Here is a 12,374-nt window from a genome sequence, read left to right on the forward strand (position 1 = left end):
GAACCCCCTTGCATGGTCTCCATTTTAGTAAGCTCTCTCTCTCTCTCAAAAATCCATTTCACCACCAAACCCATGGCCTAGTGCACTGTGCACCACCAAACCCAATCTTCCATCCATGGTAAGCTAATCTCTCTCTCTCTCTCTCTCTCTCTCTCTCTCTCTCTCTCTCTCTCTCTCTCTCTCTCTCTCTCTCTCTCTCTCTCTCTCTCTCTCTCTCTCTCTCTCTCTCGTTTTGTCTTTATCAAGCCATAGTTATCTTTGAATATCATGGGTGGCCTATCTACTTTATGTTTGTTGTACTGGTTTATGTTTGTAGGTTGGGATTCCTGCCTCACCATTGTCTTCCTTGAATTTGTAGATTTGTAAATTACTTGACATAGATAATTTCATCTTGTTCATAGTATCAATGGACTCAAACATAGCTTATTACCATAATCACTTTGCGGTGAAGATACAATTCTATAACAGTTGATCTTGTCAATATGCAAAACAGTGTTAAGACTTATGGAGCCATCCTAAGGTTGTCCAAACAAAAAAGGGGAAAAAGTACCAAAAGTTCATTTTTTTTTTTTTTTTGCCAATGTCGGTGTGCATGTTAACATTATAGGACATATAGGTCCATTTCTATTAATTTTGAAGTGAATATTAGCATTGTAGAAAATAAAAGGTGAATCATAATGATTTTAATCCCTTCTGTGATAGTTTTTAGTAACTATCTATAATATTATGAGAAAATGCTTGATAAAAGGTGTTTTTTTCCCTTTTAATCCAAAGCTTGATGTGTTTTTTGAATAAATATAGAAGCTAAAATCTTGGCTAAATTCCCTTTGCCGAAGCTCCAAATTATTCTTGGGGAAATTCCCTTCAAAATTTGGATCTCTAGGTTTGTGTATATATATATTTTTAACTTGTATTAGACTATTTCTTTTGAGTTTTTTTGTCTCAATATCATTTACTTGCTTTTCATTATTTTTTTTTTTTCCTGAAAAATCAAGAAGAACCTGCATATGTAGGTAAGAAGAGTTTGGTCAGTTCTCTATCTTTTCAACAATTTTTTGCTTAAAGATAAATTTACTGTACGTATTTTAGCTTTTATGTATCTATGAAGTGCGATCACTAGATAAAGCAAGAGTAATGCTGCAAGGGATAGCAATGATGTAATGAGTAAATATTATATTATATAGATCTGAGAAATGGGGAAGTGAGGGAAGTTAGAGTTGCATTAATTAAGGAAAACTAATCTACTAGTGGAAAGGTTTTGCTCTGCTTTTGGAGACTAGCTATTGGTTGTGCAATCAATCATGCTCTGCTCCACATGTATAGGTGATGCGTGGGCATTGGTAACGATGCCCCTACTTTGCATGAGGCTTGAAAACATATGTGCTACTTTGATTGTGTAGACTTATGTTTTGGTTTGCTATTGACATGCTATACCCTTTTACTCTACCTGTACATAGTAGAATGGTTCATCGTTTTACCTATAATTTGCATATACAATCTTTTGGTTGTGCATATATGCCTCTAACACATATATACATATGTAAAGGAATTTGATTCAATTTTCTAATGCCCCCTCTAATATATATACGTATGTTGTGTGAAGCCTTATTATTGGGTAATGTAAGAGCATTCTATGAACCAAAAGAGGCTGAGATAGGAGCAATTGACAGGGGAATAACATAAGATTGCATGCAGATGTAGACTTTTTAGAGATCATTTTCCTATCAATTTCTTTGATCTATGTAATTAATATGTTATCTTAGTTTGGAATTTGCTTCTTTTTTTTAATGATCTTAGTTGGTGAAATTGTTTGCCCAGTTGTTATGTTGTAACAACTAATTTCTTTGTCTAGAACATATTTGTTAATTACATGTTTTGTACGCCTTTGGGCCGGATCCTTGGCAACTCAGGTCTTTGACCTATTCCTGCACACACGAAATCACTCCTGTGTCCAGCAACTGTGTGGGTTGTTGGATAGAGCCTCTGATGCTTAAGTTAGCTAAGGGTAAAGGAGGAGATGAAGTTATTTTAGAGTTTAGGATCACTTGAACCCCCCACTTGGCGTCTAGAGGGCTGCTTTTATACCTATGTCTCGTGTTAGCGACCCATAACCTATGACCAAGCAGAGGGACAACAAAACTCATTTAATGCGATGTGGTTTTCTGGTGTGGACAATTAATGTGGCATGACCTTTAGGGAGGGGCCTGAGCATGGAGTCCCATCAAGGGAGAGATCTTGTGTTGTTTGGGTTGTGGTTAGCTCAACCCGACACCCTGGTCCATGATTGGTTGGGCTGAGAGCTTCTTGGGTGGGCCATCGAGAGGTCAAGCAGGATTTGGCTTTGTTCCAGATAGAGTGTTACTATCATTTGGGCCGGGCTCGTGCCTAAGGGAAACATCCCCCCAATAGTTACCCCACCAATTCCTACCGAAAGGATTTGGTGGGAATTCCTACAGATCCTTGTTCTCCCACTTGATATAAATTGATAGGAGTTGTTTCAACTCCTGAACCGTTAGTTTGCCTGAGGGCAGTTGCTCCGAGTACCTTATCATGATTGGTTCGAGGGAGCCTGGCACATTCAGATGGTTTTTCCCTGCGCCTGATGACATCCACTTTGTATAGTGCGTACATGCAGTTTCAGGTGACCCCTACCACGTTTTCTCCTACTGCTTCAAATTTTTTGTGTCAATACTTTGATAGTGATCCTACAATCTTGGAATATGAACCGTCCCTTAGGGGCCTATATAGCTACAAAAAGGCAAATGAAATGTTTATCGCTTTGTGACTTTATAGTTTGCCCAAGTTGTTCTTGCTCTAGGTATTTTTCACCGTCTTCCTTTCTTCTCAATGGCTGCCAAAAAATCCAATTGAATGGTCTCGAAGGGCTCGAAATACCCTAGGACAATGAGATCCCCTAGCCCCTTTAGCCTGCCTGTGGGGATAGGACCCTCCGAAGTTCCTGCTGAGGGTAAGGGATACACAGGATCCTTGTGGCACTTGTTGGTAACCCCCTCAGACCTGCATGCTTTGAGGCGGACATACAACATACATGAGTGCATAGTATTTGAGGTCCTGCAACTGGATGAACTGGCTGTAGACCCTGAGGGATTCGCCTACAAGGTCGCACTATTTTCCTCCATGTTTTTTGACTGTCTTTGATTACTATTCTATTGCCTAGTTTGCAATGTGCTGGACATTGTTGGCGTGGTGCCTGCCTAACTCCTTCCTAATGCTTGGAGAATCCTTGTGAGGTGTTGCATGATTTGGCGATGAGTCTTGGAGAAAGCTCAGGATGCCTAACCTGATCTCACTAGCCAAGAGTTCTTCCATACCCACCAGGCCCTGAAGAGGAGGGGAAACACTTGCAGTTTCACCCTCGCCTAGCCACTCATCCGCTTGCAGCAACAATATGACAGAACGACCTCATGGTTCAAGCACTTCTTCTTTGTTTCTGGCATTGGGTGGGGATATCCACTGGGGGAGTCAATAGGACAAACATTCCAGTTCAAGCAAACTGGGGAGTGTGCTTGAGAAGGAGCTTGTAGGATTGTGTGGGACTAGTTTTTTGCGGTATCTTCCCACCCAAGAAACGTTGTGGCTACTGGCATCCTTAATCCCACTAGAGTCTACTGGTCGTCCAGCATGCAGATGGACCTCCAGTCCACTAGTGGAGAGGAAAGGAAAAAGGCCATGGAAGAGTTTGCTTGTTGCACCTAATTCTTTTGATGACGTTCCTCCCTCTTTTGGTTAGTCTTTAGTGGGGATCTCTATCCAACAGTCTTTCCATCCCCCGGTCGGAGGGAGGGAATTTCCATGCTTATAATCTTGGGGGCATCATTCCATCATTCACAGGTGCTTGGGGAATCAATTTCCTCCTCGTAGTCCTAGTGCGCCTTCCCCCAATGGTTGTTGGACCTTCAAGTGTTGTGCTACGTGTCCCTTCTATAGCCCCATCTGTCATTGGAGGTTCCCCAGTGCTTTTGCCCGGGGAGAGATGCTTAGCATCCTTGTTCTCCCGTGTCTCTTAGGGCTACTCTTCTCAGGTGTCGTGGGGCTAAGAGTCTGGAGTGGCTATCACTAGGCGTCAAGTGTCTAAGCCCCAACTAGCGGGTGCCTTAGGTGCCCCTATTCAGGTTCGTCTTCAGGTATGGGTCCCTTTGTCCTTGCACACCTTGACATTTCCCTTATAGTTTCCAATTATTGGTCTTGATGTCAAACGATCAAGTAGGGTTGGGCTCCAAGGACCAAGAGCCTCGTTCAGTAGTTTGCACAGCATTGGGTGAGGCTGTGTGCGAGAGGGAGCCTCTGGAGGAGTCAGAAGGCTCTCTTATCGACTTGCACGAGCACCTAGGCTATTTGGAATCCAAACTATGGAAGTCTCAAGATGAGGTCATCCGATGTTATCATGATCTGGGATGTGGGTCAGATTTATGGGAAACTCTTTAGGAGATGTTCGATCGTCAGTCGGAGGAGCTCAAAAGGCTCCAGACTGTAAATACCTCACTAAGTAGGAGGTGCCATTTCGCTGATTCCTCTTGTCGGTTTGTTGAGAAGAAGTTCCTGCATGTCTTTGAGACTCTTTTAAAGAGGTGAAAATCCCTCAAGATAGTGAGAGCAGATCGAGAGGAACCGAGGTCCACTTCCCAGCAATTGCAACATAAACTATCGCAAGTGTGGCAAGTTCGGGATGAGGCATGTTGCCATGGCTTCTTCTCAGGTTGTGAGGCACTGAGGAATTACTTGCTGTCAAATCCTAGGGGTGAACTGCCTTTACTAGACCTCGAATCCATGATCCCCAGCCCTATAGCACTAGAGATGGGAGCTCAGATAGAGGTGGACTTGATTCCTAATGCATTCTTGGTTGTTCCGACAATGCTGGTGGAGGCCTCGATCCTATCGGAGGAGGAGATTTTTGAAATTTTCTATGAGGGCCCTATGCTCTTGTCGTCAGCTTTCTATATGTTTTTGTATAAAGCTTTTCTTCTTTGCATATTCTTGATTGTACGGACCTTATTTTAATAGACTTATTTGCCTTGGCGTATTATTGTACTTCTGTGCTTTGTCTCGCACTTTAGTGCCATTAAGGCTTCCCTGGTCATTGAATTATTCATTTTCCATACCATGAGGTCTTATCACTTGCCAGGTCATTGATGGGGCATTCTTTCTATCCTAACTTGCACTTTAGGGCATAAATGAACAAGTAGCTTGTGTTGCATTGAATGTGACTAGTGACAAGCCATACACATTTCCTAGACGTATGGAAGGGTGTGTGTTTATCTAAGATGCCCATATAAGGTGCCCCCTATTGGTCATGAGCCCACCTCCCCTCTACCAGAGAACCGGTAGGCATTCATTGGCTTAAAACTACTAGTCATCGTTGACTTAATTCAGTCACTTGACAAGTCAAGTTGACGCAAGGGAGGCACTATGTGGTTGACGCAAGTCAAGTTGGGTTGCGGTTCCATTCGATGGGCTTTTCTGTCTCATCACCCACCTCATAGCTATTTTCACACAACATCTCAACCTAATGGGTGGGATGGGTGTAGTTAGGCTCGCAGATCAACCCCTATCTTAGATAGGAGTCAACATGAAGGAGAGGTCGCTCGGATTTCTCCATGCATGGGGTTGATGTGAGAGTGGCTATTCTCTGCTCATGGGGTGCAGTCCTTCAGGTGCCTCCATAACCCTGATTCCTATTTGCCGATTGTATCGTGGTGCACCCCGCCAATCATGACTCCACCTGTGGCTCCTTTTGATCTTTCCCCTCTTAGTAGGGCCTCTAATAAGCGTGCTGTATTTTTCCATTTTGTAGATGTTCTGACTATTGATGTATTAAGTGCGCTTTTGCTTACGCTTTTAGCATTATTGCACCTTTTTGGTTTATTTGCTTGTTGTTCATAGTCATTCCAAATGCCAAGCACCACCCCACCGAGTATAACGGCCTTTGCGAAGCAAAACACTTTAGCAGTTGTGGGTGTGTTACATAATGCTGAGTTTGTTTCTTATTCCTAAGGGGAGTCATGCAGTAAGTAAGGTCATGCCTCGTTGACCCTCACGCTCAGCGAGAGGGGGTAAGTGGCACGTAAGCCAGAACTCGCCTGCAGGGTTTGTATAGCTGTTTGGAGGAGGTCTCACATTATGTAAGATCAGACATGCCTCGTTGACCCTCACGCTCGGTGAAAGGGGTCGAGTGGCACATAAGACAGAACTCACCCCTAGGGTTCGTATAGATCTTTGGAGGAGGCCACGCAGTATGTAAGACTGGGCATGCCTCGTTAACCCTAGTGCTAGGCCAGAGGGGGCCAGTGGCACGTAAGCTAGAACTTGCCTGCAGAGCTTGTATGCCTTGTAAAATTGGAATCAAAATACAGTCTATTATTTGTTAGCCACCAACCTGTCCCTATTCGACTGAGCATGCAGTTCGTTCTAAGGTTGAGACGAGTAGTTTTAGGACTATCCCACACTTTACTGAGGGAGAGGTAAGGGTGCACCAAGCTACACCCTCTCCTTTAGTCCTCTCGAGGAGGTACTCTTTTCTTTGTCATAACGAGATGGGGTAATATTCGGGTAGCCTCAAGGCTGGTCCGGCTTTTCTCCGTAGGGAAGGTTAGTCTACTTAGGGTTAACTTTGCCTGTTGACCCTTACTTGGAGGCAATTTGTTTGGGTAGTATGTCTGACTGAACCTGCTCCCATCTATTGATGTCATAGGAAAGGTGAGTGAGGGCCAGGCTAGTGCTGCTCCCACTCTTTGTCGTGGTGAAACGGGGTAACGTTTGGACAACCTCAAAGCTAGACTCGGTCTCCCCTATGGGAGGGCCGAGATGGCCATCTAATCCCTCCCTTTGGTACCTTGAGGGGGAGTAATCTGTTCAGGTAATCCCAAACTAGACTCACTCTCATTAGTTGATGCCCACTAAGAAGGTAAGTTAGTGTGCAATCGGAGCTAGCCCATTTCCCTCTTGTGGCGATAAAGCAGCACTTTGCATTACACTCATCCCATCTGCTTCTTCGCCACAATGGGGATGGGGTAATGTTTGAGCAGCCTCTAGGCTGGACCCGCTGGGGAGGTTGGGCTAACTCGAGGCTAGTCTCACCCATTGACCCTCGCATGGAGATCGTCTGTTCGGGGTGTTAGTGATTGTACCTGCTTCCATCCGTTGACACCGCAGGAAGGGTAAGTCACGCAAAAATAGGAATCTCATTCTTAGATGTGCCAGTCTTTGAAGTAGTCACATTTTCTTCATTAATAGCAATCATACAGGCAACCATAGGGTTGATAATAAACAAAATACATATGTACGTCATAGGGCCTTTATTAATAGAAAATCCACAAGTGTTCAGCGTTCCATGGGTGGTGTAACTCGTTTCCATGAAAGTCACGCAACCAGTAAGCCCCAGGACGATTATTAGTGACTACCACGTAAAGGCCTTCCCACTGTGATCTGAGCTTGCCTCCATCCCTTGTGGTGGTCCCCGCCTGCTTCAGAATGAGGTCTCCAATCTTGAACGACCTCGGGCAGACTCTTTAATTGAAATAGTGCTCTACCCTCTTCTTGTATGATGCCATTGTCAGTTTTGCTCCTTCTTGGATCTCCCTTATCAGGTGCAGTTACTCTTTGAGGCGTCAATCATTGGAGTTCTGCTCGTAGTGATGTACTCGGTAAGTAAGGATATCTACCTCAACCGGTGGCATGGCCTCGTGACCATACGTAAGGGTGAAAGGGTTATCCCAATTGGTGTCCTCACGGTTATCCTATATGCCCATAGGACGACCGGAAGTTCTTCTACCCAAGCTCCTTTCTGCTTGTTTAGTTTCTTCTTCAATATTCGTAGCAAGGTTTTGTTGGTCGCTTCCACTTGACCATTTGACTAGGGGTGCCGCAATGAGGAGTATCGAAAGTTGATCTGTAGATCTCGGCACCAATCTCTGTAATGATCAAAGTCGAATTATCTCCTGTTATCTGACACGATGTTATGGGGCACACCAAACCTGCAATTGATGCTCTTCCACAGGAAGTGAGTAATGTTATTAGTCGTAATTGTCGCTAGCGCTTTGAGCTCGACCCACTTGGTGAAGTAGTCCACTGCCACCACTACAAACTTTACCCTGCCTTTCCCTGAGGGGAGAGGGCCCCACCAAGTTGACCCCCCATTGGTCAAACGGGAAGGGGGAGGCTATTGGGGTCAACTCTCCTGGCGAGCGATGGATGATTATGGCATACTCTTGGTAGTTCCTACACTTTCGCACATATCCCTTAGCATCTTTTAGGGCATGCGGCTAGTAGTATCTGCTCGTATTGCCTTCCCTGCTAGTATTCTTCCCTCAACATGGTCACTGCATATTCCATCATGTATTTCAGCCAATACTTGTTGGGCCTCCTCGCTTGAGATGCATCTTAGTAGGGGAGCACTATATCCCCTGTAGTATAGATGATTGAACTAAAATATTGCAAATTTTTATACAGTTAGAACAATTATATTTTAATTCTTTCATTACATTATTATTGGTTTTTGATAGAAAAATGATTAAGATGAATAAATCCAAGTTGTGATTTAAATTGATAAATAGCATGGTTTTTGCTTAATATTATAGCTTGTGATTTAATTGGACAATGTTCCTTTATATGCATAACATATTTCTTATATTCTATTCTTTATTTTTATTTTATTTTATTTTGTGTTATTTTATTTCTAATTTTTATTTTTAATTTTTTTTATATAGGCTAATAAATGAAAAGGCCTTGATAAGTTTATATGCATTTTTATTCAAAATGGAACTTTAACCTACGGGGGACTTTAAATAAGGCACAAAAGCACATAATTCTTTTCCTTGAGCAGCCGCAAGATAGATTTCCTTTGGGAGGTTTTTATTGAGCGCCGCATATAGATTTCTCTTGGGGGGAGCATTTCGGCTGCATAAACTTTCTTTTTGAAGAGCATTAAGTTGCAACATATTTTGAGCCAATTCAATTCAAGCCACACCAATTTTGCTCTTGGGGGTTTCCATTCAACGTCGCACGGAATTATTAATTGGTAGAAGAGGAACTGCAACGTCGTTGAAGGATTCCTTGAGGGGTCCAATTGTTGTTATAGTCCAGCCTTTTCACTGCTTTCAATCTCTATTTCCATTCATTTGACTTGATTTTTTCATTACCTACTTTTTATTTAATTTTAATTTGAAGTTTATGGTGTATTCTTGATATTTTTGGATTAAAAGTTTGGGCATTTATTTGCTGTTTATTTTATTTTACGTCAGTTACTTTTCTTGTTTCTTTAAGTTTCTACTAAAAATGCGTTACAATTACATTTTAGATTAATTTCAGTTTATTATTCAATTTTCAGATAATTAAAATTGTTTAGTGTAGTTGAATATTTAATTGTTAATTTCAATTTGTTAGTCTTTTAAATTCCATTTCGACACTAAAAAGATTCAAAAGAATGAATCTAGTCTATGACTAGTGCTCTTTTTATTTCCGTTGCACTCTTCCATTCATTGTCCATACCACCATTTTTGTTTGTGAAACTTTTCACCATTTTCTACAAGTTTGGATTTAAACAACTTTCTCCGATGAGACGATCTAGGAATTTTATTCCTAATTATTACACGACATCCTCCTGCACTTGGGATAGCTTTTGTGCTACTAATTTTTGAGTGAGTCAATAGCACTACATCAACTACAGTGTACCTAGCCACCTAGCATCTGACATTCCTCGCGCCTTCCCTACTGTTGGGAACTTCGTTATCATTCAAATACCGCTGGATGTCTTATGCCCACTTTGGCACATCCGATCCTACCTTCAGTAGCTCTATCCCTATGGCCGATTCTGGTATTGGGGCAACTTCTTGCCCAAATGCTGTCTTTGCTAGTCTATCTGCCTTGTCGTTCTTGGCTCTCAAGATTTGTTGCCCAACACAAATCCAAGCGAGCTTGTTTTTAGCATTAGTGCAGGCCAAGCGCGCTTGCCTTGCCCAAATGCTGCGGAAGTTTCAAGACTAGAATGAAGAATGTGACACTGCATTCACTGCACTCAAGAAGTACCTGACAGCATTTGGGCAAGGCAAGCGCGCTTGGCCTGCACTAATGCTGAAAACAAGCGCGCTTGGATTTGTGTTGGGCAACAAATCCTGAGAGCCAAGAACGACAAGGCAGATAGACTAGCAAAGACAGCATTTGGGCAAGAAGTTGCCCCAATACCAGAATCAGCCATAGGGATAGAGCTATTGAAAGTAGGATCAGATGTGCCAAACTTGCCAAGGCATCACAGGCAGTGCATATCCTTCCTTGCTAGTAAAGCAGGTGAACTCCGCAATGAAATCTGCTAGGACCTATCCTTTTAGGGAGGTGCGCAGGGCCTACTTGATGTCAAACTTGCTCAGTTCCACGGCCCAGTTAGTGAGGTGACCTGAGGCATCAAGGCATTGCAGGCCCTTTCTTAGGAGGGCTCATGTGAGGACCTTGACTGGGTGCACCTGGAAATATGGTCAGAGCTTGCGGGTAGTTATTATTAGTGTGAAGGTGAGTTACTCAATATAGGGGTATCTAACTTCCGCTCCCTTGTATGCCTGGCTGACATAGTAGACTGGTCTCTGGACCCCATCGTCGTCTCGCAGAAAGGCAAAAGAGAACTCCTACAGGGAGATGAATAGATACAAGATCAGCGTTTCCCCACACTGGGGTTGACTAAGCAGTAGAGGGTTGGTCAGGTACTTCTTGAGTGCAGTGAATGCAGCGTCACATTCTTCATTCTAGTCTTGAAACTTCCGCAGCCTACTAAAGAAAGTCAGACACTTGTCTGTTGACTGCGATACGAAGCAGTTAAGAGTCACCAGTCGGCCGGCGAATTTCTATACGTTGTTAATGCTCCAGGGAGAAGGCATGTTTAAGACATTGTTCATTTTTTCAGGGTTGGCTTCGATTCTTCTTTTGGATACCCCAAACCCAAGAAACTTTCCTGACCCGACTCCAAATGCACATTTGGTGGGATTCAGCTTCATTTTGTACCATCTCAGTATCGCAAAGGCTTTTTGGAGGTTGTTTAAGTGCTGCACTCGGTCCTTGCTTTTGACTAGCAAATCATCCACCTATACCTCCATATTCCTTCCAATATGATTTTAGAACATTCAATTGACTAGCCGTTGGTAGGTGGCCCCCACATTTTCTAGACCAAAGGGCGTGGTAGAATAATAGTACTTCCCTCGATTGTTGTGATGAATGACATGTTCTCCTCATCGCTGGGATTCATATGGATTTGATTGTACCCTAAGTAAACATCCATGAAGCTCAACATGCGATGGTTGGCCATTGAATCCACAACAAGGTCAATGCGGAGGAGTGGGGACATGTCCTTTGAGCATGCCTCTCATATAAATCCCGGCTATAAGTCCCACCGCAAGTAGGTGATTGATGACTTGCAAAATTTCATATTGCAGATTTTACAAGATCGCTCGAGCGTAGGCCGCTAGACAGTGAGCTCGACAGTGAGCGTAGGCTTCAGGCAGATTTAAACGCTCGACTGCCGCTCGACAGTGAGCTCGAGCATGTTGCGGGAAAACAAAGATCGCTCGAGTAGAGACATTGGCCGCTCGAGCGAAATCAGGCAGAGTCGAACGCTCGATGTGCGCTCGACACCCTGCTCAAGCGAACATCGTATTTTGACAGATCTGGAGTTTTCTGCCGTCAGAGCGTATAAAAAGAGATTTTTCACCATATGGCCGTACTTTTTAACTGGAGAACACTTTTTGGGATAGAAAAACATAGCTAGAAGGATTCAATTCATCTGTTTTAGAGAGGGAATTCCATATATTGCATGTACGTTGGAATCATACACAAGCACAGACGGCAGAAAAGCATTGAATCATTTCCTTGAGTTTTTGAAGACGATTTGCGGCTGCGAGGAGTATTTTTCAGCGTTTATTTTATCCCAATATTCTCAGAACAATTATGGTGAATTCGTTTATGTTGAATTCCATTTATAGCATGAGCTAATTTTTATTTATTCTAGAAAAACGATGTAACCCAGTTCCAAACTATGCTTGATTGTCTATGCTAATTTAAGGCAATTCTCTCTTTGTTTATCTGATTTATTCTGAGTTTATTGCTTCTAATTAACTGGCCATTGATTAGATGATATTTAATCTTGTGATTTGCTATTGAAAGAGGGAATCATAGGGTAGATCTTGAATATTTCAGTATAGGTGAATATAGAGATTGAAACACTTGTATGGACCTATGTAGTATTTAAATCATTGGTCTAATTGCTTTTTTGCTTTATTAATTTGCATATTCTTGTGTGAATTGATGAATAAGAATAATTTCCAATTGACTATCGAAAGAGGCTGTTGGATAAATTAGAGATTTGCTAATGAACAAAA

Source organism: Carya illinoinensis, chromosome 2 (genome assembly GCF_018687715.1).
Source record: "Carya illinoinensis cultivar Pawnee chromosome 2, C.illinoinensisPawnee_v1, whole genome shotgun sequence".
NCBI lineage: Eukaryota > Viridiplantae > Streptophyta > Magnoliopsida > Fagales > Juglandaceae > Carya > Carya illinoinensis.